The sequence below is a fragment of the Onychomys torridus genome, chromosome 8, assembly GCF_903995425.1.
Source record: "Onychomys torridus chromosome 8, mOncTor1.1, whole genome shotgun sequence".
Lineage (NCBI taxonomy): Eukaryota > Metazoa > Chordata > Mammalia > Rodentia > Cricetidae > Onychomys > Onychomys torridus.
This window is the reverse complement of record NC_050450.1, coordinates 48,525,180-48,552,566: the sequence shown is the minus strand read 5'-3', so window position 1 is coordinate 48,552,566 and position 27,387 is coordinate 48,525,180. Positions and strand designations below refer to the sequence as shown.

Here is a 27,387-nt window from a genome sequence, read left to right as displayed (position 1 = left end):
GTATGTCCGTGTGGAGCTACAGATAGTTGTTGGCTGCCATGTGGGCGCTGGGAATTGAACCCGGGTCCTCTGAATGAGCAGCGAGTGTTCTTAACCACTGAGCCATCTCTCTAGCCCTTCTGGAAGGTTTTTAATTTTTTAAAAAATGTGTATGGATGTTTTGCTTGCATGTATGTCTGTGCAGTACATGTGTGCTAGGAAACCACAGAGGCCAAAAGAAGGTGTCTGATTCCCTGGCACTGGAGTTATAGATGGTTGTGAGTCACCGTGCGGATGCTGGAAACTGAACCCAGGTTCTCTGGAGTAGTAGCCAGTGCTCTTAACCGCTGCGCCATCTCTTCATCTTCCCTGGCAGATTCTTCTGGTTTGTTTTGGTTTTGGTTTTTTAACCCTTTCTCCCCCGCCCCCTCTTCTTTCCCCATTTCTATTTGAGAGTAACCATTCAGGGCCCATGTAGAAGGTAGTCTAAGAGGAGAAAGATGGGCTGAAGTGATGCCCCCTTGTGGCAGTGATGGTAGGAGGTCTGGAGGCATCTCAGCTACCTGTCCTCACACTCACACTCCTTCCCCTTTCTTCTCAGCCCCACTCCCAAGTCTTGTTACCTTCCGGAGGCCTCCTCTGGGCTCTCTAGTTAGTGGGCTCGGCCTCCCCCTGCACCCCTGCTATCAAGCTGTTCGGCCACTGTTCGGCGGCCCCTAGTGGAGACTGCCTAGTGCTCCTAACTCCCTGACTCAAATTAGCCACACTTGGGATCATACAGTAAGGCAAGAAAGAAGGGAGAGCACCCTAAATAGACTCCGCTAGTGGTTTAGAGGGGACTTCGGGTTGGGGTCAAAACACACCCAGTGTGAGACCCATTTTTGCTTTTCATGTTCTTAAGATGAGATGATTTTTTTGTTTCTGCTTTTTACGTTCTTGTTTTGGAAAGTTTCAGGCACCATCATGAGCAGGAAAGACAGGTTATGGCAAAGACTGTGCACTCTGATCCAGCCTGATCCAGCTGGTCTCATGTCACCAACCCAGTCTTGCTTATCCACTCTTCCCTCCTCCCACCCTGCTTTATTTTGAGGCAAATTTCAGACATCATGTGATTTTACCCACAAATGCTTACAAATATGTCTAAAAGTATGGGCTTCTTGTCTGAGGTCTTACTCTGTCAGAGTGCCAGGTTCTCACCTGGGATGGTGAATCTTAACTGTCACCTTGACTGGATTTGGAATTGCCGAGGAGACACTTTATCTTTGAGAGCGTTTCCGGAGAGGGTTAATTGGGGAGGACGATGTACCCTGAATGTGGGCAGCCCCATCCCGTGGGCTGGGGTCTCAGATTGAGGAAAGAGGAAGGAACTGGAGGGCAATTGACCACTTTGCTTTCTGACCGCGGATGCAACAGGACCAGTGGCCTCCCGCGGCTGCTTCCCCAGGAGAGCTTCCTCCCAGCCACTGGGATGGAGTATGCTTACACTGTGAGTCAGAACAAACCTTTCTTCTCCGAAGTGCTGTGGTCAGGGATCCTGTCGCAGCCACAAGGCAAGTACTAGCACAGCGCCCTGTGAGTGAAGCTGTGAGTGAAGCCGGCACACCTTTGCTAGGGTTCTAATGGCTAGCTTGTCGGTTCAGTTTGCAGCAGGCTCCACAGTGACACAAAAAGCACATCCTCTGGATCTGTGGACGTGCCTCAGTGGGAGAGTGTGCTCAGCCTATGTAAGGCTCCAGGCGCATTTCCAGGCTCCATACCAAACTACAACCTTCAGAGCAGATGAGGCCCAGTCCCGTTTTCAGCCCCAACACTTACTAATAATACTCTGTGTCTTTTGGAACATGTCACCTGTCTGCAAACCTGGGACATAATCACTCCCTCACAGTGTTGTGGTCAGATTTCAATGAACAGTGCCTATGTGTACACATGATAAGCTCTAAGTACCCATATGGTATTTCTGAGTCTCCTAGCAGCCCTGCACAGTCATTGCTACCATATTTTACATGTGAAATGACTGAGGCTTAAAACCAAGGTGACCGAACACACCCGAGGTCTTGGCTACCAACTTGCAAAGTAGGCACTTCAGCCTAGATCCGACTGACCTAAAAGCCCTGGGCTTTTATTACTGCTGTTATTGATTGAACCTTCTTGCTTGGTCTTCTGGGAAAGAACATGTAGATCTTGGGTCAGGCAAACAGGGCCATTTGGCCCTGGCCTGGATCTGCTGTTTTCAGCCTACGCTGATTCGTTACAAGCTTGGGATCCCAGGGACAAACTTTCCTTAAGGTTCTTCTTCCACAACTCCTGCTTCCATCCCTTCTTCTCTCATTAAAGAGCTCATTGGACTCATTAGCACTTGAAATGGAGAGAAGTAAAGAGAGCAGAAGAGAAAGAAGAGCCAAATGCAAAACCGTCCTCATCTCGTTGCTGTTTTTGAGGAAAAGAGACCCGAACTCTTGTTATCGATGGAGCTTTGTTTCCTGTTCAGGCTGTTGTGAGGAACGGACAGTGGTTATCCCTTTTGACTGTTAAACTCCTAGGGATGGAAATTGTGAAGATAATGCCACAGAAGCCCAGATCTACCCATTGCTGGAATTTCTTTCCTCTGCACTGCCTCTTGTAGTGGGCAGGTTAGAGGCCCGTGGGGTTGGGGGTGCAAGAACTAGCCATGGCTATGACCTGCTACTCCAGAATCCAGTCATGAAAGATCTGGTTTGCTGGGGGTCATTTTGCTGGCTTTTACCGGTGTGCTTCATTCTCGTAGAGCTGTGGGGTTCCTAGTTTGGTAATCAAGGGTGCTAAGCAGTTAAGAGAGTTGTCGCCAGTTCTCTTCCTGTTCCCACAGAAGCTTCTGGAACTTGCTCTTCAGTGGCATCCTGTCCATCATGTGAAGAACACATTTGCCAAGTTGGAATGGGACTGGGACGCTCCCCAAGGTCCCCAGGCACAGGAAGCCTTTGCTTCTGAAATGGCTTTTATCTGAATGTTTACTGCAGAGATGGCCTCCTCTGTGGATGTGGAGCATCTTTGATGTCATCCTGGACAAGCCACCTTCAGTGGTAGAGCTGTCCCCAGATAAGGCAGGGGACAGACTTCAGCCAAAGACTGCAAGTCCCAGCGGTGCATCTCTAAGTGTGACTTACAGGTTCCGTGGCAGAGCCTCCCTTTTGGGTACACAAAACCGGTACCCTATTGCAAGATGACAGCCTGGCTTTCTTGGGATCCAGCCAAGCAAACAATTTGAGATAACCCCCACACTTAACTAGCTAACACTTTGGGCTGTAATCCAAAATCATTATGGAATACAGTTAAAATTGTTCCCTCTGAAACCCTCTGACTATTTATTTGAATTAGCAAGGTTACGTCAGTGACAGCTGAGGAGACCAGTCTGTGATTAGAAGTTGTCTTGAACTTCACAGGAGTGGCGTTCCTCAGCGTCAGGGTGCCTCCCTCCTGCAGTTCTCACAGCCTTGCCTTGCTCTCTGCGTGAAGCCCTCTTCCTGCTTGCTTCCATAACCAGAGTTCTCCTCTGCCCTGAAGGTGGGGTAACCAGAGTTCTCCTCTGCCCTGAAGGTGGGGTAACCAGAGTTCTCCTCTGCCCTGAAGGTGGGGACTGGCCTGAAATCCAAGCACTGTCTCCACTAGAAGTGTGGATTTTTGGAGATGTCACCTCTCTTTCCTGGATCTTATCTCTTCATCTGTAAAATGGGTCTACTATTTCCTGAGTGGGTCACACGGCTTCTGTTTGCCCAGAGCTTTGCCGAGCGCCGGTTATGTCTGTTTAACACGTATATACTCATCCAAGTACCAGCTGCCCCAGATGAAATCCCAGGGTTAAAAAAATTGTTTTTAATTTTTTTATTTTTATGGGTATGAGTGTTTTACCTGAATGTATGTGTGTGTACTGTATGCATACTTGGTGCCCTTGGAAATCAGAAGAGGGTGTTGGATCCCCTGGAACTGTAGTGTGAGCCACCAGGTAAATACTGGGAATTGAACCCCAGCCCTCTATGAGAGAAGTATGTGCTCTTAAATGCTGAGCCTTCTCTTCAGCCAGAAAGTCTTTGTTTTTTTAATACTATATTTTCCTTTTTTTTTTTTTTTTTTTTTTTTTTGAGACAGGGTTTCTCTGTGTAGCTTTGAGCTTTTCCTGGAACTCACTTGGTAGCCCAGGCTGGCCTCAAACTCATAGAGATCCACCTGGCTCTGCCTCCTGAGTGCTGGGATTAAAGGTGTGCACCACCACTGCCCGGCCTATATTTTCTCTTTTACCTCCAGCTGGTCTTGAATTCACTACCCTCCTTCCTTAGCCCTCTGAATATTGGTTCATGCCCAGCTCTGTGTCTTATAAAATTTACTTAAACTTTCTTTTGAGAATATTGGCTATGTCAGTCTTAGCATACACCTTTAATCCCAGCATTCAGGAGACAGAGGCAGGAGGATCTCTGAATTTGAGGTCATCCTGGTCTACAGAGTGAGCTCCGGGATAGCCAGCATTATATAGAGAGACCCTGTCTTGAAAAACAAACAAACAAAAAATTTGAAGTTTAATGGAAATTTTCTTATAGTGTATATGCAGTTCGGTTCAGAATTCTAGTTGCTGTACAAAGTCATATTCCAGGATTTTGTTCATTTGACTGGGATGTACTAAGGTACAATATTAGTTTATTGATGTGTCTCATGACTCTTTTGATTTGTGAGCCCTTCATCCAAGTGTTTTTTCATTGTAATTTATATGCTGAAGAAAGTAGGACATTTGTCCTATAGTGTTTCCCACAGTCTAGATTTTTATTATTTCTCTCTGTCAGTGGGGTTGGTGGTGCACATCTATGGAGGTCACAGGACGAGTCTATGGAGTATATCTCTCCTTCCCTTTTACTTGGGCTGGGGGATCAAACTCAAGCTGTCAGCCTGGGTGGCAAGTGCTTTATTCTTGTATGGCTGACAACTCACCAGGCTTGTTTGTTGTTGTTCTGTTCTGTTTGTTTGTTTGTTTGTTTGTTTTATTAACGGAATAATAGTCTGGACTTTGCTGATTATATCTCCATAGTGTCATTTAACATGTTCACGTTTCCCTCTGTCCTCCATATTTTGTGTAAGTTGGGAGTTGAATGTAGAGATTGATCAGATTCAGGTTCAGGTATGGTTTTTTTTTTTTTTGTTTGTTTGTTTGTTTGTTTGTTATTGGAAACAGGATCTCATATAACCCAGACTGGCCTGGATCAAGGCTGGCCTTGAACTCCTGATCCTCTTCCCTCAGCGTTCTAAGTACTAGAATTACAGATGTAAGCTGTTTGGGGTCCAGTTTTTGACAAACCTATTGCAGAGGTTGAATAATTTTCTCTCAGGAGGCTCTTGCTATTGGGTTGTCTTTCTGTTAGAAGAGTCAGCAGCCAGCCATTGGTAGTCAGTGCCTATGGACACTCATTTGATAGGGATTGTAAATTGGCTCTGTCTTAGTACTGTTCTGTTGCTGTGAGGAGACACCATAACCAAGGTAACTTATGAGAAATAGCATTTAATTGGGAGCTTACTTATAGTTTCAGAATGTTAGTCCTTTATCATGATGGCAGGGAGCATGGTGACAGGCTGGCGTGGTGCTGAAGTAGCGGTTTAGAGCTTTTATATCCTGATCCACAGGCAGCAGGCAGAGAGAAAGAGACACTGGGCCTGGAGTGGCCATTCCCAGTGACACACCTCCTCCAACATAGCCACACCTCCTAACCCTTTCCAGACAGCTCATCAACTGGGGACCAAACATTCAAACATATGAGCCCATGGGGGCCATTCTCATTCCAACAGCCAGAGTTTCTAAATTGAACTTAATTATTTTGAGGATCTGTTTCTCATGATGCCTATCACAGGGCTGGGCACCAGAAAGACTCAGTAAGTATTGGTAATATGAATAATTGGACTGGGATTACATCTTAGAGGTAGAGTACTGTCTAGCATGCCAGGCCCCAGATTCCATCCCACACAGTACAAAATAGTAGTGGTGATGATGATGATGATGATGATGATGATGATGATGATGAGCAAAGAACAAGAACAAGTCCCAAACAATAGCTAGAGAACTCGTGTCCTTCTTGTCCACTGATTGGTTCTCCCTGGAGGAGGGATGAAGTCACGCCTTAGGGTCTGCGCCCTTCCTGTTATTCAGGGGTCCAAGCTTCAGTTGCAGTTTTTGTCGCTTGGCTTGTTGCCTGACATGAAGAGCAGTGAGGGTTTCAGGCAGCCTGGGTGCAGACTGTAGCTACCACTGTGCAGGGAGGTGATGGGGAGGCCTCAAGCTTGAGAATTCTCTTTAGCTGTACAAGCAAACTGCCAACTTTTTGTCTGGAATCGGTCTCCGCACCCAAAGTAAATATTGCTAGAGAGGGAACTCCAGACCAGAGAGGTTGCCTCACTCTGCAAGTCCTGGGGAAGGGTTAGTTCAGATGGAAGATGCTTTAGAGGCTGCCTGCATACCAAAGCCTTAATGTGACTGTTTTCAGCTTGTACTGAGCAGCTGTGTTATAGCTATTAGTGAAGGAAGGGCCTCTGGTAGATAGGGGTGCATACTCATGCACCTGTGTGTGTGTGTGCATGTGTGTGCGTGTGTGTGCGTGTGTGCGTGCGCATACGTATGCGTGCATCAGATCATTTCTCCGGGTCTCATCTTCCCAGTGTGAGAAAAGTGACACTGAAAATTTCTGCCTTAGTTTTAGGGTGAAGACTACATAAAAGGTGAGCCATCAGTCAAGGAGGCTGGAGAGATGGCTCAGCCATTACTTCTGGCTCCATGGACATATGTGTGGCCTATACACAGACATGTACAATATACATAAATAAAAATAAAGATCTTTGCTGGGCAGTGGTGGTACACAAGCCTTTAATCCTAGCACTCGGGAGACAGATGTTTATAGAGTGAATTCCGGAACAGCCAGGGCTGTTACACAGAGAAATTCTGCCTCAAATAAAATAAAGATTTATTAAAGAGAACCCAGGTAGGATTTGTTGATGTTGATGAATTCTGGAATTCGTCCTTGTGTGTTTAGGTTCATGGGGATGGAAGTGGAGTTCGGAGAGATCTGCCGTGTCTTGAGTCTTACGGTCTCGTGTAGAGAACCCTGTCTCAGTTTGAATGCCTGTCTCAGCCATCTTTGTTGCTTCTCCTTTAGTCATTTATTGCATAGAACATGCTGGTCAGGGAGAGGATGGTTGTCAGTCTAATGAGGAATGCAGCTTTGGGCTTCTCCAGTGAAATCAAAGACCCCAGTGTCTCGGAGGTAGAAGTGCTGTGGGTTGCCAAGGGCAGCATCAGCCCTTCTCGGGCACTCTGCCAGGTGGCTTCCAGCCCAGCTTTGTGTGTTCCAGGGATGAGAAGCTCCTCACTGCCCACAGCACATCCACTCCTGCTCGCTTCTCAAGAGAGAGGCCTTTCTTAATTTTATCTGAAACCTGTCTCCTTCTCATCTCGCCCTGCCAGTCCCTGGCGCTCCTCCCATTGTCCTGGAGAGCATGAAGGACCACAGAGGGGCGTGCTCTTGACAGTGTACCTAGAGCAAGCCTCCCAGAGCCGGCTTGCAGTGTAGTGAACCCTAGCCAACCATGTGGCACTGCCTTTGTGTGAAGACAGCAGCAGGGACGTTTTTGAACATGGCAGACATTATCGTTTAAGCAGTGTCAGGTTCAGGTGGACTGGTGTGACATGCAGGAGGCCATTGCAGGAGCTCTGCGGCCCTTCTGAGTGCCCCTCACCATATAGGTCTCTCTAATGTCCTTTGTTAGGCCCCTGTATGTGAACACTGCATTATTTAGAGCCATTTACCCTAGCGCTTTCTCATTCCTCCAGTCTGCAGGCAGAGACTGTGACATACGGGCCATGTGTCAATGCTGGGCAGTTTGTCAGCCTTAGAGAGCTGTTAGGGAGCTGAGAGCTGGCAGTGTCAGCGGGGAGTTCAGAGTCTTAAGACACAGAGTTCTTCATCACCAGGAAAGACTCCCCCCAGTAATGACACAGACAAGCAGGCAAGAGCCTTTGTTTCGTCTGGCTGGAAGCACTTGCCTATCCATACGTACTGGATTCCCCTGGTCTGCGCACAGATGTGCTGACCAGATGTGAAGCACCGTGTACAGCAGTGCATTCATTAGGGTGGATAGTGACATGTTGGGCTCCATTTTCTATCTCTTACCAAAGATAAAGGAAAACTGTCCGTGTTCCCTGTAGGGGATTATAGTAGAGTGGCTGGTATGAGGAAATGAATTTGCTTTGGGAGGAGAGGGCGTGTTGAATGACCTGTGTTGAGGTAGCCAGATTAATCTGGAAATATGTGCCTCTGTACTCAGTTCTCTGTTTTATTCTTGAAGGCTCCAGAGACAGATAGTCTCCACCTTCCTTTCTGTCCCCTGACTTTTGTTACAAATGATATAGGACAGGGAGCTGAGTGGATGTCATGAGAAGTCAGGGCACTTCTGACTCTTCACAGGAGGAGGCAACTTTAGACAAGATGGAAGAACTGAAGAGTTGAGCCCCTACCTGACTCCCATTTATTATCTATCTATTTATTTATTCATTTATTTATTCATTTATTTATTCATTCATTCATTTATTTATTTATTTATTTATTTATTTATTTATTTATTTATTTATTTATTTATGGTTTTTCAAGACATGGTTTCTCTATGTAGCCCTGTATGTTCTGGAACTTGCTCTGTAGACCAGGCTGACCTCAAACTCAGAGATCTGTCTGCCTCTGGGATCTGCTATCACCTAACTTCCCTTTTTCTGAGACACAAGGTTTTACTGTGTAGCTTTATAGCCCTGGCTGGCCATGTAGACAAGCTGGTCTGTTTCAGCTACCACACACAGCTCCTCCTGTGTGTGTATTCAAGTGTAATAGTGCTGGTTATCAAATCTAGGGTTTATATATGCTAGGTAAATACTGTAACACTGAGCTACACCCCAGCTCCATGAACCTAGAGTCTCTCTCTCCGAATATGTTTTATTCTTTGAGAATTTCCTACATGCATATGATATATTTAGGTCATATTAACCTCAACTCCAAGATCAACTGCCACCCACCAAACCCCTTTTCAACTTCATGCTTTTTTTTGTAACCTACTGAGTCCAATGTGTGCTGTCCATATACAGTCATGGGTGTGGAGTCATCCGTTGGAGCAATGAGGGGCCACGCCCTTAGAAAAACTGACTCTTCCTTACTGCTATTCTCTGTCAACAACTCTTAAGCCAGGGATGGGGCTTGTGAGCACCTTCCCCCCATGGTGAAATGTGCAGGTCTTGTGCATGAAACTGTAACTACTGTGAGTTTGTGAGGACAGCTGTCCTGTCATGACCAGATGATACATTTCTGTCCCAGCCTTCCCCAGCCTCTGGCTAGTATAGTCTTTTTGCCTGAATCTGGGCTCTTAAACCTCAAAACTTGAAAGCATGAATAAATATAGAGCAAGTAGAGAAAATGTCATTCTCCTACTACCTACAGCCATTTCTGTAAATATGTTGGCCTGTGAATTTCCTTCTTGTACTTTTACTGCATTTTTAGTTATATAGATGATGCTATAGATGGGTTTCTGCCCTGTTTACTCCCCCATTTAACATGTAATAAGCATTTTTTTTTTGAGCTGAGGATCGAACCCAGGGCCTTGCGCTTGTTAGGCAAGCGCTCTACCACTGAGCTAAATCCCCAACCCTGTAATAAGCATTTTTATGGTGAAAAAGCAGCTTATAAATGCTATTTTGCTTCCTCTTTTTGCCTTTCCTGGGATAGAAGACAGAACTTTGCACATGCTAGGCTAGCACCTATTGTTGAGTTGTATCCCTTGTCCTAAGTATCATTTAACGTGACTGTATAATGTGCCAGCATTACTGTTGCCTTAGTGTTAGACATCTAGATTGTTTTGTTTCTTTTTCTCTGTGTTGCTATAAAAACTGGTGCAGTAATCAGCATCTCAGGTTTTAAATCTTTATCTGATTTTTAGATTATTTACTTATAATACATTCTTTCAAATGGAATTACCACGTTGAGAGAGATAGCATTTATTTACTTATTTGCTATTTATTTATAGACAGGCTATCTGTGTGTTACTCAAGCTAGTCTCAAACTCAAAATCCCATGGCCACAGCCTCCTGAGTACTGGAATTACAACTGTGCACCACCACTCCCAGCTAAACATACCCATTTTTATTAGAACTTGATTTTTTAAAATTTGGAAATAGGATGCTGCTCTTTGGAAACAGGATATCAACATGTAGTGTTTAGGCAGCCCTTGAACTTGCAACCTTCCTGTCTTAGCTTCCCAAGTGTCCATATTTGCAGTCTTGGGGAAGGTTTTTGCTCTCTGGGGAAAAAAAATCAGGTTACTTTAATATTTGCTCAGCCTTCATTGGCACCCAGCCTAACCTGCCCTAACCTGAAGTGGAGTACTAGTATTAGAGAAGGCTGGAAAAGACTTTCCACAGAGTTTTTAGGACATATTCCAAAGTTGTTAAACATTAACTAGGCTGGAAGCAGGTGAGGACTTTTCAAAATACACAGACAGAAGAAGGGCAGCAGGGAGCCGACAGGACCTGTGGAGAGAACACAGACTCACACTAATAGCAGTGGGAAATGATAGAGAGGCTCTGCGCAGGCCAGTAACGTGCCGAGATTTGTATTCTGGAAAGGTCACTCTAGCAGTAAAGTAGAAGGTGGATTTGGGAAGACAGGAAGGATGACGTCCCTCCTGGGGGACCAGTTAGGACTGATGCACAGACAGGCTGCTCCTCAGTCAACCCAGTGCTCCAGGTCGGCTTCATTGTTAGGGGAAATACATTTCATTTGAATTTCTACTTTTGAATTCCTGTTGAGGGCGGATATTCTTAGGTCGATTTACCATACTGTCTGCTTGTGTGGGACTTGCCTCCTATGACCTAAAAGTTCTTCATGCAGAAGGACTCGATATCATCACTGGTTGCAGGAATGGTAGTGTCCTTTGTATAATTCAGGTTTATGTCAGAGCTCATAGACTTACAAGAAGGGCAGGTTGGTCCTGAGTCCTTGGGACCAATTTGAGGCTCCTAGGTGCATCATCTTCTGCCCTCTCTGGCCCTTTAAACTACCTCCTAAAGCAGGCACCAGGACCGAGGCCTTGGAAATCACAGCTCAACAAGCTTGGGCTTGCTGACTGGAAAGAGCTGTAAGAGGGATTATAGAGAAGGTCACTTTTCTGTCATTTGGGTTTGGAGTAAGGGGCTCAGGATGTATCAAACTCAGTTAACCCAGGGGAACCTTTCTGATAAGGAGCAGTTTTGTTACAGATGTAGCTGACTGCATGTTACAAGCATTTGTAGAGTGGCAGGGTATGTGTCTTCCCATGCCTGACTCCCAGTTCAGCTCCACTCCAAAGTTAACAGCATCTACTTGTGAACCTAGCCTATCCATATATTTAGTAGTTTGTCAGTCAGATAGCCTCCATGGCTTCCTGAGGTAATTTCAGACAGGAGCTTGCTGAGACTGTACTAACTGGAAAACCTTTTATTTCTCTTTGTTTAGATTTATTTATTTATACTTTATGAATATGGGTGTTTGCCTGCATATTTATCTGTGTACCACATGTGTGCAGTGCCTACAGAGGCCAGAAGAGGGCGTTGGATCTTCTGTAACCGGAGTTACAGATGGTTGTTAGCTCCATGTAGACACTGAGAATGGAAACCCAGCCCTTTGCAAGAGCAGCCAATGCTCCTAACTGTTGAGCCATCCTTCCCACCACTGGAAAACTTTTCTTAATAGTTGGCTGCTTGCCGTGCTGCGGGGTTTTGTTTCTCTCGGAAGGCTTTATATGCAGTGCATATAGTGTCCTGACTTCCACCCTGATGGCTATGTGCAGGGTATTTTGGCAGCTGAGTGCAACACAGTGGCTGAGTAATAAATCCACTGGCCCTTTACAGTATGTCCATCAGGAAACCACAGAGACATGAGCCTGTGTTTTATTCTGGATTGTTTCTCCTTGTTAAATCACAGTTGTTTCAGATGTCAAAACATTGCCATTGTGGTCAGCAGCCTTGCCATGGTGTCCTACATCCATAGTTATGTACTTGCTTTGGATGCAGTTTAATTTTACACAAAGGCCAGATGTAAGCTATGGCATAGAATTGGATGAATTGACCCACCAAAGGCCTTCTAAAAACTATTCTGTTTCCCCTGATGACTATATGGGTAGGCAATTAGAAAAAAAAAAAAAAAAAGATCATAGATATGGGGGCTGGAGAGATGGCTCCCAGAGGTCCTTGGTTTGATTCCCAGAATCCACAGGGCAGCTTACAACTTCAGTTCTAGGGGATTTGGTGCCCTCTTCTGGCCTCCTTGGGCACTGCATGCATATGGTACACAGACATACACATAGGCTAAATAAATAAGAAAAAAAAGTCCATGGATATATCTCGAAAAGAAACAGTTTTTTTTTTCTTTTGAGATGAAGTTTTTATCACCTTTCCCAGTTGCTCTCTAGTTCCTTGATCAACTGATCTACCTACCTCAGACCCCTGAGTAACTGAGCTTACAGATGTATGCCCATGTGCCAAACTAAGAAGTACTCTTTTTCTTAGAAGTTACCCCCACCACATGGATACACAGACACACAAAACAGAACAGAACAGGTGGCTCAGTGTTAAGAATACTCGTTGCTCCTACAGAGGACCTGGGTGCTCTTCTCACATGGCAGCTCACAACCATCTGTAACTCCAGTTCCGGGGGATCCAACACCCTTTTCTGACCCCCAAGGGCACCGGGCATGCATATGGTCACATGCATACAGCAGGCAAACACTCATGCACATAAAAATAAAATAAATAAATCTTTTTCTAAGTTAAAAAAAAAAAAGCAGAATCATGCATAAGTTACTTATACCACTAAGATTTAGCACATTTGGGGGTTATCTTCCAGGCTTTCCTCTTTGCATCGGTATACGGTTCATGTATTAAACTCTGTGAACTATTTTTTTATTTTCATGTACACTTGTCTACTCTAACTCCCCCACCCCACCCCACCTGACTCAGCAGCCAAATACATCTAGAATGACGCAGCACTCTAGGCTGCAAGTCCCCTTGTGGGCTGATGCTGGTGACTTCATCAGAGTTTCATGCTTTAGCCATGCTTTGGGCCCAGGTCTTGTTCTTTAAGTTCTCTCAAGGGTGGTAGGTCATCGTTCTTTGCAAGGTGGATTTGATTTCTAAAAACGAGCCGATGATTTCCCACACCCCATTGTTGTCTCCCATTTGCAGCCCAACTTGAGATATGACTGCACCAGCAGATTAGGTTTTCCAGGGAAAGGAAAGAAGATGAGGGTAAATATTCATGAGTTACTAACTATGAGTTATAGCTACACTAAGCTGAATTCTAGGGCTATGTAGAAACCTCTGTGTAAGTATGGCAGTAGTTCCCCAAATGGTGCTTAAGTGGGCATCAGAATCTCCTCCTGTGGACTTTCTTTAAAATGTACATGAATCCAGGATTGATGGAGGGGGAGCACCATAGAGAATGTAGTCTTTCTCTGTAATTGAAGTGAAATTGCTAAGTAGGTACCCAGTTACTATTCCTCATTTATTCCATACTGCTCTAGTTTGCTTTCTAGTGCAGGAATCACAGAGGAAGGCTACTTACCTGCTTGCTTGCTCTGGCTTGCTCAGCTTCCTTAAGTATAGTTCAGACCCGCCTGCCCAGGGATAGCACTGTCCAAGTGCCGTGGGCCTTCTCAGATCAGTTAGCAATCAAGAAAATGTTCCAGAGACTTGCCCCATAGAATGCCCACAGGCCAATCTGATGGAGGCAATTCCTCAAGTAAGGCCCCTTCTACCCAGGTGACTTCAGTGTATGTCAACCACTAACTAGTACACTTATTGATAGAACCTTGATTTTGTTTGGAGTGGCTTTTGCCCAGCTAAAGTATTCCCTTTTCTGGGTTCCCTTGTAGCTAGGAGTGGTGACCTGTATGCTCTGGCCTGTAAGTTGGAGGTAGAAGCTCCTAGGGGAGCATGCCTTCATAAATGGACATTCCTCCAGCCTTTATATTTTTTCCTTTCCTGCTTCACAGGCTTTCAGGTAGCAGCAACTGCCTTGCAGCCTCAGGCCAGTGACAGCAGTCACATAGTTCTCAAGTCACTATAGCAGCATGCTACCTGCTTCAAGATTTCTTCTTGTTCCATGAGAAAAATAAACCTCCATCTGCTTAAGCAAATGTTAGTTTTTAATTGCTTGCAGCTGAATGCAATCATAACTGATAAGGTAATGTTTTAATATTTTACAAGGGAGAAATATATTTACATATTGTGTAATTAAAAATGAAAAATAATTTAAATCCCCACAGATTTCTGTGCCCTGCATCAGATGTACTGAAATAGACTCTTTGGGCTCAGGATGCACATGTCTACATTTTCAGCAAACTCTTCAGGCAATCCTGATACACAGGAAACAGGAGAATCATTGTTATTCTCAATAGTATGAGTCCCATTTTACAGATGAGAGCATTGAGTCATGCTAATAAAAGCTCCATGTCTGTACCTGTGTCAGTACACACATACAGGTGCATGTGTGTGTGCGCAGTGGTGTGTGTGTGTGTGTGTGTGTGTGTGTGTGTGTGTGTGTGTGTGTGTGTTTGGAGGGCTATGGATGAAACCCAGGGACTTGGGCACGCTAGGCATCCATGCCACCACTGAGCTCTAAATCCCTGTGACCAATATCCCAGTCATTTTAAGAGAGTTTGACTCTGGACTTAATACCCTTCCTTGCTTCTCTACCCAAGAAGACCTGGCTCTGCTCAGCACAGCCAAACCACTTCCAAAAGGATCCTCCAAAGTAGAAGGTCCTCTCTTGGTGCAAGTCTGACACCACTGTCGAAGGACAGCATCACTGCCACATCTCACCAAGGGATCAACATGTGTTCTATAAGTTCTTGGTTTGTTTTTCTATCTCTGAAACAAAATTCACTGAAATTTTGTTTTCTCTGTAGGTTTTCTAGGATTTAGTCTCTTAAAAATGACTATAGTTTCTTACCCATAAAGGATACTTACAATCTTTTATCTATCATTCATCAAGACAGTGGTCAGCCATACACATTCATAATAACACACCAATACTTTTTAAAAAATATTTTTGTTATTCTTATAGAGGCTATGGATGTCAGATGCACCTGGAGCTGGAATTACAGGTGGCTGTGAGCTACCTGATATGGGTGCCGGGGATTGAACTCAGGTCCTCTGGAAGATCAGGACGTAGGATTTAACAGCTGCGCCATCTCTCAAGCCCACAGCAGTGCTTTTATCCCCCTCTTTTTGTTTTTGTTTGTTTGGGTTTTTTTTTTGAGACAGAGTCTCTCTATTTAGTCCTGGCGGTCCTGGAACTTACTATGTAGACCAGGGTGGCTTGGGACTTTCAGAGCTCCCCCTATCTCTGCCTCCCCAGTGCTGAGGTCATACCCCAATACTAGTATTTTTGAAAGGGATCTTGGAATAAGGTACCTGCCTCAGGCTGTAATAATTTGATATAAATATATATGTGTGTGTTTGGGAGATCTGTCTGACAACAATGATCTTCTAACAGGAAGGAGGAACTTTCGTTCTCTGAAATAGGAGATACCAGAGGCCCTTGTGGATAGACTAGTCCAGGAATTAGAAACTTGGTATTCCATAGCTGAATGTGATGTGAATCCACCATGCTTCAGGATCTCTGGTGTACTTCCAGATGCATTCAGACAACTCTGAAGCTCCATTGTTGAGGTTCCCTTATGCATTCAGTCTTTAGGAAGTTCTTCATTATGTTGCCTTTGAAGGAGGTCCTTTGTGGGCAAGAAGAGAAGGTAGAGTCTTGTCTCCAATGGTAGCTATTGTCACCTACAAGGGGCTTGCATATCAAGGCTCCATGACAGACCTTTATTTGTTGTTGTTAGCTTTTGTTTTGTTTGTTTGTTTTGCAGTAGTTAGGGATAGGACCCAGAGCCTTGCATGTGCTAGAATTAAGCAAACACTACTGAGCCTCGGCCCCAGACCCACACCTTTGTCTGATTCGTGTTACTTGTGTTTATTTGTCTGAAATAGGGAAGCTGAGATCGCCTCAAACTTGGAATCCTCCTCCTCTGCCTCCCAGGTGCCTGAGATTACAACTGTGCATCAACTAAGCCAGATTAATTCACTTACTTCTTATAAAAGCTTTGCCAGGTGTCATTGTTCCTGTTCCATGGATGTGGAAATCAAGGCTCAGAGAACTTTAGTTGTTTATCATGCAGCAGACTCAGATTGGAGCTCAGGCCTGTCTGACTACAGAGATTCTGCCACAGCTCTGTGTAACTGCTTTGGCTGCACCCAGCTTCAAAGTGTGGCAGGGCAGGTGAAGTGTGGTGGTGGAGAAAGGGTCCCCAGGCTGGCCTGGAATCTGTAATCCTCCTCCTTCAGCCTCCTAAGTGCCGAGGTTACAGACGTGGGCAGCCATGGCCAGCTAGGAGGCCTTGTTTGATTGAGAGAATTGGGGGAAATATCTGTAGAAGAAACTGCATTTAAAGAAGTTAGGGTAAAGCTGGACATGGTGGGACAAGTACAAATGAATAAGGAGAAGGTTGGGTGCGTTCTGGGAATGAGGACTGAGCTTTGATTGATTGACTGTAGTTCCTTGTGGGGTAGGGGCAGGAAAAGAGGCTATGAAAGTAACTGGGGCAGACTGTAAAAGGCAATGATTACCTGGCCACAGAACCTATTATGTGTTGTGTTGTTCATTTACTATCCTTGATAGACTAATGACTGAAGGCCAGGAGCGGTGGCGCACACCTTTAATCTCAGCACTCGGGAGGCAGAGGCAGGGGGATCTCTATGAGTTTGAGGCCAGCCTGGTCTACAGAGTGAGATCCAGGTCAGCCAGAGCTACATAGTGAAACACTGTCTCAAAAACAAAACAGAGGGTTGGGGATTTAGCTCAGTGGTAGAGCACTTGCCTAGCAAGCGCAGGCCCTGGGTTCAATCCTCAGCTCAAACACACACACACAAACAAAAACAAAAACAAACAAACAAACAACAACAGATAACTGTAGTTATTCCAGTACTCAGAAGGCTGAGGAAAGAGGATCTTTAGCTCCAGACTATCTTGGGCTACACTTCAAGATCTTACTTCAAAAGAAAACCACAGTTACTTATATATATGTGAATGATGAGAGTTAAATTGCAGTTAGGAAAAGGAACTTCCCGAGTATTAATGGCATGCCTTTTATTCTACCATTAATTAGAAAGTAAGGATTGTGAAACTCTTTGTCTTCCCCATTTTGCGTCAGCTACCAGGAACCCAAGAAGCCTAATTTAATGACTGTCCTACTCGGTGGTTCTTGGGGAGCAGTTTCTCCTGTTGTTTCACGTGGCTTACAGTCATCTTTATGTTATTTCCATTGGAAATAAATGATTGTTAAAAACAATCCTGAGTTCTTCCTGTGGCAGTAAGATACATCCGTGTACCATCACAGAGAGAGGCAATGTGGGACAGAGCAGTGATGCAGCAGGGTTTGCTTCAGAGTATTTTCCTGGCACACTGAGGAGCTCCTTGCAAGTGAATATTGAGAAAGGTGTGTTATCTTGGACGAGTAATAGAGTCATTTGGTCCAGAGCCCCCATGAGCCTCTGAGTATTGTTGGGAAGGGCATGATGGGTATATGTTGGCAGGAGGGGGTGCTCCTGTGGATGTCTTCCCCCTGCCAAGTTTGAAGTCATGTCACTATATATGCCTGGACTCCCCTTTTGATTTCTTTTTTTTTTTTTTTTTTTAATGGCTCCAATAGACAATTGTCTAAAGCAAGGCATCTGCAGAGCAAATAATTCTTAAATTGTGATTCAGGTTGAAACAACTTCATAAAAATACACTGAGACCAGGCATATCCACAGATCTCAACTACAAGATCACTTCTTCACCCATTCTTTCTCTTTCTTTCCCGAATAGCCTCTTTCAGAGAGGGTTCAAGGTAGAATTGGTCCTTTTCATATTTTGCCCACTGCTCAATAGACAAGATCTGATGCCTCAGTCAGGTCCAGGGCTCTCTTAATTCGAAACATTCTGTCATTATAAAGATCCCCAGGAAGCCTTCTTATGGCTTCTTTCACATTTTCAGCCTGGTATATTGTCTCATCTCATATTACCCCAGTTTGTTGAGTCCTGCAGGATTATAATATCAGTTTCGAAAACCATCCAGCCGCTTGCTCGACACTGCAGCGGTGGGTCTGCCTGCCATTTTGACCTGAGAGTGAAGCGCTGCCTTCTTCCCTTTCTTTCGCAAGTCTTCAATTTGGTGGTTCTCTAGCACCGCCTCAACCAGCTTTGGGGAGTTGTTAGGCAAATGGGCTAAATAAAGCTTGTGTGTTGATGGGTCTGGTGCGTTGAAGGCAGCCCAGCAGAATGACTGCATGGTGGGTAGAATGGTAGCATTATTATCTGACAGGGCCTAAATGCATGGGCTCATATCAGAGCATCCAAGTGAGACCCACCCTCCTGCCTTCCTGGGTGTACAGGCATGGACTCTATGCAGCGGGTCTGTGCTGGCGGTCTTCACAAACACACAGAACCAAGCTTTCCCTAGAGAGCTGCTGTACATTAAGGTAAAACTTTACCAAAGGCTGGGCTACTGTCTTGCTGTTTGTGGGCATCCATATTTCTTTCTTTCTTTCTTTCTTTCTTTCTTTCTTTCTTTCTTTCTTTTGTTTGTTTGTTTTTGGTGGGTTTTTTTTTTTTGTTGTTGTTGTTTGGTTTGGTTTTTGTAATTAGAGATTTCCTGCCTGGCCCACAGTCAGGACAAATCTCTTTCACCCGCCAGTCCCACAGTCGCTCAGACCCAACCAAGTAAGCACACAGTTTGCTTACAAACTGTATGGCCGTGGCAGGCTTCTTGTTATCTACTTTTTCTATCTTAAATTAACCCATTTCTATTAATCTATACTTTGCCACGTGGCTTGTGGCTTACCATCATTACCTTACATCTTCCTTGTCATGGCAGCAGCTGGCAGCATCTCTCTGTCCCAGCCTTCCACCTCCCAGAATTCTCTTCTCTCTTGTCTCGCCTATACTTCCTGCCTGGCCACTGGCCAATCAGCATTTTATTTATACAGAGCGATATCCACAGCAGGTTTTGGTTTTGGTTTTTTGAGACAGGGTTTCTCTGTGTAGCTTTGGAGCCTGTCCTGGAACTTGCTCTGTAGACCAGGCTGGGCTAGAACTCACAGAGGTCTGCCTGCCTCTGCCTCTCAAGTGCTGGGATTAAAGGTGTGTGCCACCACTGCCCAGCTCCATATTGTTTTTAATATTCATGTTAGTAGCTACAATGGTTTGATTTGGGTGAAGAACCAGTTAAGAAGATATGTGGAATTGTGTGAGAGAGCTTTTCTGGAAAAGTCTTGCCAGATTCTCAAACATTTTATTTAAGAAGAGTTAAACCCTACTGCTCTGAAAAATGACTGTCAATGAATGTTTTCCTGGCATTCTAAAATGTCCTATCAGCCCTGTCCCCAAGCCTGGTGCTCAAAGCACCTGTAAGCAGAAGGGAGGTAGAGACATTTGGATAGGATGGCTAAGAACGAGGGGACTAAGGGGGACTGCCCAGCTGTTGCCTTCATAAGCCTCTTAGGCTCCAGTACTGTCTAACATTTTCCCTGCACAGAGCTACTCAGTGACCATCGTCCTGGCTGGCTGTCCTCTTAGCCTGCTTTTCACCACTGTGTTAGCTGAGGGAAGGCCTGCTCTCCCGGGTTCTTGGGGAGCAAGTATGAGGACTGCAGCAGTGAGGCTGGTTTCGGGGGGGGGGGGAGCAAGTATGAGGACTGCAGCAGTGAGGCTTGTTTGCTTGCAAAACAAACGAGATAGTTTTTCCTCCGGGCCTCAGCTGGGGTCTGGACAGGAAGTCTGCCTGATTTTCTTTCACCTTACTGGCTTCACAAACCCACAGTTGCAGCTGCACTTTGTGAATCAGAATTGGAAGCATTGTTCTCTGGTTACGACTGAGGAGTGCCTTTCCTGAATGATTCCTATGGGTGTGAGTAGCTCTGAAGAATGTCCTGAAACAGAGACAGTAGTTATTTATGGTTTATTCTTTTGGTCAGACATTATTAAATACCTACTGTGTGCAGGTAGAATTCACTGTATACCAGGAAAGGCAGGTCTATGTGAAGACATTACCTAAGCTGTAGAGAATAAGCAAGCTCATCAGAGGAATCCCAGAGGGGCACAATTAATTCAGCAAGTGCACCTACAGGGGTGGCCGCCCTCACTAGTCAGAGGCCATTGAGCTGGATGTTAAAGGGAGGATGTGGCTTCTGCAGGCGCTTCTGACCCTTTCCATTATGGAAGCATGCATTTTTACCTTGTTATTAGTATGCACACAATATTTCATGCTGCTGCCGTTCTGCTTAGCATTCCTCTGCTGATTTCCACTTAGCAACTAGGCCAAAGTATTTATCATTTTTAAAAGCTACACAGCATTTTTGCCTTATTGATGTACCCTCATTGCATAGCCACCCTCTCATTTGTTGGGAAAAGCGGAGTTTTTCTCAATTACGAATCCTTGCAGTTGGCTCTCCCTCTCCCTCTTCCCTTCTTTCCTTTGTTCCTTAGGAATTCATGGCTAGGTTAAAGTTATGAATGGCTTTATGCTTTCTCCTTGCTTTTTTTTCATTACTGAAAATTCCAAATATACATAAAAGGAAAATGATGAGTATAATGATCTCCACATATTAGTCATGGAGCCTCAATAATAATCAGTTCATGGTTATTATCATGCCAAAAATAAGCTAGTCTTAAATATTCATTTTTTATGGTACTAAAAATGGAACCAGGGTCCTCATCCGCACTAAGCTTCAACCACTAAGTTATATCTCCAGTCTATCATAATTGATTCCTAATAGAAAATATCTAGTCATCCAAATGAAATCCGACAGTTTCCCAGTGTTTCTTTGCTCACTCTCATGAGGCCAAATGGCTTTTTGTTCTAGGGTGTTTGCCAGGGAAGTTTTGCTTGACCTACCAGTTAATGCCTGGGATTTTTTTTTTTTTTTTTTTTTTTTTTTAAATCAAGAAAGGATCTGTTGGCCTGCAGGACCTGGCCTCCAAAGGAATGGAGGGGAGGAGGTGGGGGAGAGGTACTGCACTTTACTCCTATGGAAAACGTGGCTGTACCAACCACCCTTTTCACATACCAGCTTGAACTGACAATGTGTGGGGGTAAAGCAATGTCTGGCTTCTCCCCTTGAGCCCACCCCATTAAAGCAAGCAGCAGCATGCTGTCATTTTCAGCACTGAGAAAAGCTACATAGATATTAAATTTCTCTTTCTACAGTAAAAATTCCAGAAAGCTAGGAAAATGCCTACTCCCTACTGTATTTGGTCATTCTGTTGGCACGTTTCTCTTGGCAAGCTTTGTTCTGTATTGTTGAAGGTGACCCAGTTAGAACTAGTGTTTAAAGTCATGATTGCCTCAGCAAGTCACACAGCCTGTGTGGGGTTACGTCTACCAGCTCTGCATATTTTACAAGGAAGTACATGCTTGCATGGAGTCTCTAATATTTAAATATGGTTACATTTAAGTGTACTCTCTCCTGCTTGTTCTGTGTTGATTTTTCTGATTTTTCAGTGGTGGTGGATGATAGGAACAGCTTCCTAAATAATTCAGAGCCCTGTTGTATTTGCCATCTCAGACTGATTCTCAGTTTGGGCCCCTTGAATTAACTAGGAGTTAACAGCGTCCTGGGTGACCTCCTCTGGGACAAGGAGTGTTGTTAGCAGGGAGGCTGGTCAGGATGAAATGCCTTTGAGAGATAACTGGGGGTGGCAGCTTTATCCTTAAGAGAAGAGAATCAATGCATTCAATGAAAAGTTTCCTTGTGCTCAGGCCAGCCTAGAGACTTGCTGTTTTATATCTTTCTTTTCTTTCTTCTTCTTTCTTTCCTTTGAGAACTTTATTTGCAATACATAAAAATAAATGAAAACATTCAACTTAAATTGAGTATCACAAATGTAAGAAAGTACTGCTATCATCATTCTAAATAATTGGTATAAATTAGTTTTTTTTTTGGTTCTCTTATCTGCCTTGCTATTTCTGTTGGAAAAATTAAATGACTGTTTTTTCACATGAGGCCCTAGGTATGATCACTACCAAATGTGTATGTCATGCATGCAACCCCTGCCCCCGACAGTACCAGCTTTTCCTTTCCATACAGGTTTGCCATTTTATTTCTTATTCTTTTGTTTATTTGTTTGTTTTGTTTTTTCAAGGCAGGGTTTCTCTGTGTAGCCCTGGCTGCCCTGAAACTCACTCTATAGCCCAGGCTGGCCTTGAATTTAGAGATCCACCTGCCCAGAGTGCTGCGATTGAAGGTGTGCATCACCACTGCCTGGCTTATTTCTTGTTCTTTTGCACTGTAATATCACTTTTTAAAAAAACTTTTACTTTTCTCTCATTTTAGAACAGGTTTTGCCAGGTGTGGTAATACATGTCTTTAATCCCAGCACTGAGGAGGTGGAGGCAGGTGGATCTCTATGAGTATGAGGCCAGCCTGGGCTACATAGCAAGTTCTAAGTCAGCCAAAACTACATAGTGAGTCTTTGTCTCAAAAAATCCCCTATCCCAGAACAAAAATAAAACAATAAAAGATTGCCTCTAAGTCAAAAACTTCTACATATTCATTATTTTCACCTTTTCCCCATTTCTCTAAAAGACATTTTCCATTTACATCCTTTAAAAAATTAGTTTAGACTTTTTTCTTTACATCATTGCATAATGTTCCTATCTGGTTTTTATAGCTACTTATAATGGCTGTATAATATCCAACTGAGTCACTATTTCATGATTTACTTAACCACCAATTTTCTGTTGAAGTTTTAAGAAATATATTTATTTGTGTGTGTGTGTGTGTGTGTGTGTGTGTGTGTGTGTGTGTGTTTGAATATATGTATGTGAATTATGTGAGTGCAGGTGCCCACAGAGGCCAGAAGGGGGGCTTAGATTCCCTGGAACTGGAGTTGCAGTTGGTTGAAAATCACCCAAGATGGGTGCTGGGAACCAAACCAAGGTCCTCTGCAAAGGCAGCAATTACTCTTAACCACTGCCTCTTAATCTCTTAGACCCCTGTTTGAGAAATTTTAAGAATTTTAAATAATACTACATTGATTATGTTCCAGGTAGGTTTTTTTTTTTCTTTTTCAATAGCTTCAGATTAAGATTTAAAATTTTTTTTGGTTTTTTTGGTTTTTTGAGACAGGGTTTCTCTGTATAGCTTTGCACCTTTCCTGGAACTCACATGGTAGCCCAGGCTGGCCTTGAACTCACAGAGATCCTCCTGGCTCTGCCTCCCGAGTGCGGGGATTAAAGGCATACGCCATCACCGCAGAATAACTGTTGAGTGCAGTTCAAAGTCAGGACTGTGGAGATATGAGGCCAGCCTAGTTGGCACAGCCCTCTGAAACCACAATTTTTTTTTTCTTTTTCTTTTTCATGGAGCTGAGGACCAAACCCAGGGCCTTGCGCTTGCAAGGCAAGTGCTCTACCACTAAGCTAAATCCCCAACCCCACTTTTTTGGTTTTTTGAGATAGAGTTTCTCTATGTAGCCCTGGATGTCCTAGAACTTGATTTATAGACCAGGCTCGCCTTGAACTCACAGATATCTACCTGCCTCTGCCTTCCAAGTGCAGGGATTAAAGGTGTGTGTCATCATCATGCCTGGCTAAGATATAATTCTTATTCACTTATTTAAAGTATAGGGTTCAGTGGGTTTTTTGTCTATCCTGAGTTGTACAATTATTACTATGGTTATGGAGAACATTTCCATCATTCATGGCCATTAACATCCACTCCCTAATCACATTCCTAGGCAATTGGTGACTTGTTTTCTGCCTCTGTAGATCTACCTATGGTTACAAATTTAAAACTGAAGTCAGGTGTAGTGACATATATGCCCTTAATTACAGCATTCGGGATAAAGTGCTTATGAGGCCAGAAAAGGAAGTGGAACTAGAGTCCCCTGGAATTGGAGTTAGAGGTGATTGTGAGCCATCGATGTTGGTGGTGAGAACTGAATCCGGGTCTTCTGCTGAGCAATCTCTCAACCCCATTTTAGCCATTTTTAAGTGTACCATTTATTCTTGTGCAGCCACCACTACCATACGTTTTCATAACTCCTTCATCTTTCTGAATTTACAGTCTCTCCATTTTTCCTGGTAACCAGCATTCTCCTTTCCCTCTGTGCATCTGACAACGCTAGCCACTCCTTATAATTGAATTCACACAATATTTGTCCTTTTGTGACTGGTTCATTATACTTAGCATAATGTCCTCAAGGTTCAGCCATGGTATGGCACAAATCAGAATGAGACCTTTTGGGAGCAGGGTCTCACTATGTGGCTCAGGATGATCTGAAGCTTGTAGTCTTCCTGTGTCAACCTTCTGAGTACTGGGATTACAGGCGTGCACCAACCACACCTGGCTTCCATGTCTTTTTATTGCTTAATGAGGTTCTTTTATATGGATGTACCATATTTGTTCCTGTTCTGCCCATGCAGTGAACATCTGGTTTTATACTTTCTGGCAATTGTGACAAATGCCACTGTCTTAGAGTTGCTATTGCTGTGATGAAACACCATGACCAAAAGCAAGATGGGGAAGAAATGGTTTATTTGGCTTATACTTCACACATCACAGTTGATCATCCAAAGATAACAGGGCAGGAACTCAAGTAGGGTAGGAACCTGGAGGCAGGAACTGATGTAGAGGCCATGGAGGGGTGCTGCTTACTGGCTTGTTCCTCATAGCTTCCTCAGCCTGCGTTTTCATAGAGCCCAGGATCAACTTCCAAGGGATGGCATCACCCACAGTGGCTAGCTGGGCCCTTCCCCATCAATTACTAATTAAGAAAATGCCCTACAGGCTTTCCTATAGCCTGATCCTATGGAAGCATTTTCTCAATTGGAGCTCCCTCCTCTCAGATGACTCTAGCCTGTGTCAAGTTGACATAAAATTACCCAGCACAGCCTCTGTGAACACTGATGAGCTAATTTATGTATAGAAATGCTTTCATTTCCCTTGGGTGCATCATTAAGAGTAGGACTGCAGAACTATCCATGGCTTTTTCCCCTTAGTATATTTATTTTTATTTTGAGTTTTGAAGAGATTATTAGGTCCAAGAATAATAGCCTTCTATGACCTTAGAAAGATTTTTATGTATTAATTTTTAAAAACAAAAGCCCACCTCCTTTTCTGGCATATTCCTTGATGCGTGTTGCCCAGATTGTTTTCAGAATTGTGAAATTCATGTTACCTTATCAAAGCATAATATGGTTCACTGTGACCTTCCCAGAAGTGGGCAGTATTCTGTTCAAGATACATGCTAATTTCAATGTAAATGTTTAATTTCACTGGTTTGACTTGGATTTTTTTTTTTATTATTATTACTGACTGGTCTTTCTTTGTTGATTAGGCTTCTGAATGAATAACATTTGAGTTAATATCTGTTTCTTCCCCAGATGTGTTGCTTTTGATGATGCCAGAGGTACCTTTGAGTGCTGCTGATCGTGTGATAGGGTACTCAGTTCTGAAGAGCAGCTCTTTGTAGGAGTTAGTTAAATCACTGTGACACTAGTGAGCACACCCAGCATGAGCTCCTGGTAACTTCTGGAAGGCTTTATCCTGGCTTGGAATTTTATAATGGTTCTTTGAGGCAGAAAGTAAGTCTTCCTAATCAGTTTGGTTCATGGTGATGCTTTGGCCCCTGGCTGCCTCATAGAGTTGGTTGGTCCCTGGCTAGCAGAGCACAGTTAAGGTTTCTTTGCCCACTTCCTAGGAGGGAGTCAGGGCAGCTACCCTGTTCTACCACTGGGAGGCTGCACTGAAAGCTTTGGAGACATCAAGGCCTTTTCCTCTTGAATCCCATCTTTCCTCAAGTCCACTCCCTAAATACACATAAAGTGCAGTTCATAGGAGCAGGTATTTAGCTCAGTTGCAGGGTGCTTGTCTAAGACAGTCAGTAACTTGGGATTAATCCCCAGAGAAACACACCACCCCACACACACACACACACACACAGAGAGAGAGAGAGAGAGAGAGAGAGAGAGAGAGAGAGAGAGAGAGAGATCGACCGACTCAATAGTAGTACTCTTGACTGGCTTGTGTTGATCCCTAGCTCGCTCGCTCGCTTTCTCTCTCTCTCTCTCTCTCTCTCTCTCTCTCTCTCTCTCTCTCTCTCTCTCTCTCACACACACACACACACACACACACACACACACACACATTGCGATTCATATTTATTATACCCTATTATATTCTTTGTATCACTAGTTTGCCTAGTGTACTCTGAGGAGGTATTCCTATTATGCCCACCTTTCAATGACTAAACTGAGTTGGTGAGTGTATGAAAAATGTGCCCTGTGTCACAGTGAGCCCAACTGCTTCCCTGTCTATCAGATTAGAAAGCATGCCCTCGACCAGTGTGGTGTCCTGGCCCCTTACTTCACTAAGCAGTTACAATGACCTGTCCCTGCTTCTGTACCTGTCCTTGAAAGGAACAAAAGTATTCTCAAGAGACATTTGTACCTCTCCCTTTGGCTGTCAGGAATATCGAGCTGGAGAAAGAAAAGGCTTCCTTGTGTAGCTGGAAGAAGAACTTGGCACATCTCTGATAACTTCTCAGACCACTTTGCAAAACAGAAGCCAAGATACAATGGCAAGATCACTCTTGATAAGGACTGCTTAGCTGGACATACCTTTGGCTCTAGTTAAATCTAAATTCCTGTTAGGACTGTGCAGGTGGACCTGAGGGAGTGTCACTGGGCCTCTTTATTGTCCCTCTTCCCAATGTGGCCACACTGAATAAATCTCTCTCTGCTTTTCACTATTATTTATCTCTGTAATTGGCCCACTGAGGATCACTGGATGAGCCTGGCTTGATAGGGCTGTTGTGGGGTCTGCTCTGACCCTGACTGCAGTAGCACTTCCCGCCTCCAGTCTGTCCCCACAGTGATTTGTCACAGGCACCCCTACTGAAAGCCCAGACTGCAGGAAGTGAAAAGACTCTTTTGAGTTGATCCTCACTCTGCCTCCCTGACAGCTCTGCTCCCCACTCCCCACCCTCCAGATTCCTGCTCTTCCACCTTTATATCCACCTCCTCTCCCTTTATTATCATTGCTAATCATTCCTCATCTTTTGGACTGCTACTCTACTTTTGTACACACCCCATGCTGACACTTGTCCCTCATGTCCTAGCTCTCTGCTTGCAAGTCTGTGGTCTGCTAAACTCCCCAAGCGCCAAAGCTCTGTCTTGCTGTTCCCATCACAGCCTAACACAGTGCCAGGCAGGGAGAGGCCTCTCCGCCGCATATATTTTGTTAGTTTGTTCTGTGGTGCTGGGCTGAACCTAGGTCTTCAGTATGTCAGG

At 44.3% G+C, this 27,387-nt stretch overlaps 1 protein-coding gene and 1 pseudogene across 3 annotated transcripts in view; one reads left to right on the top strand and one right to left on the bottom strand.

Annotated features, from left to right (window-relative positions):
- Tom1l2 (target of myb1 like 2 membrane trafficking protein) overlaps window positions 1-27,387 on the top strand; it is a 124,971-nt gene that overhangs the window by 27,763 nt on the left and 69,821 nt on the right. The window lies entirely within an intron of this gene.
- Window positions 17,890-18,210, bottom strand: LOC118590145 (annotated as a pseudogene).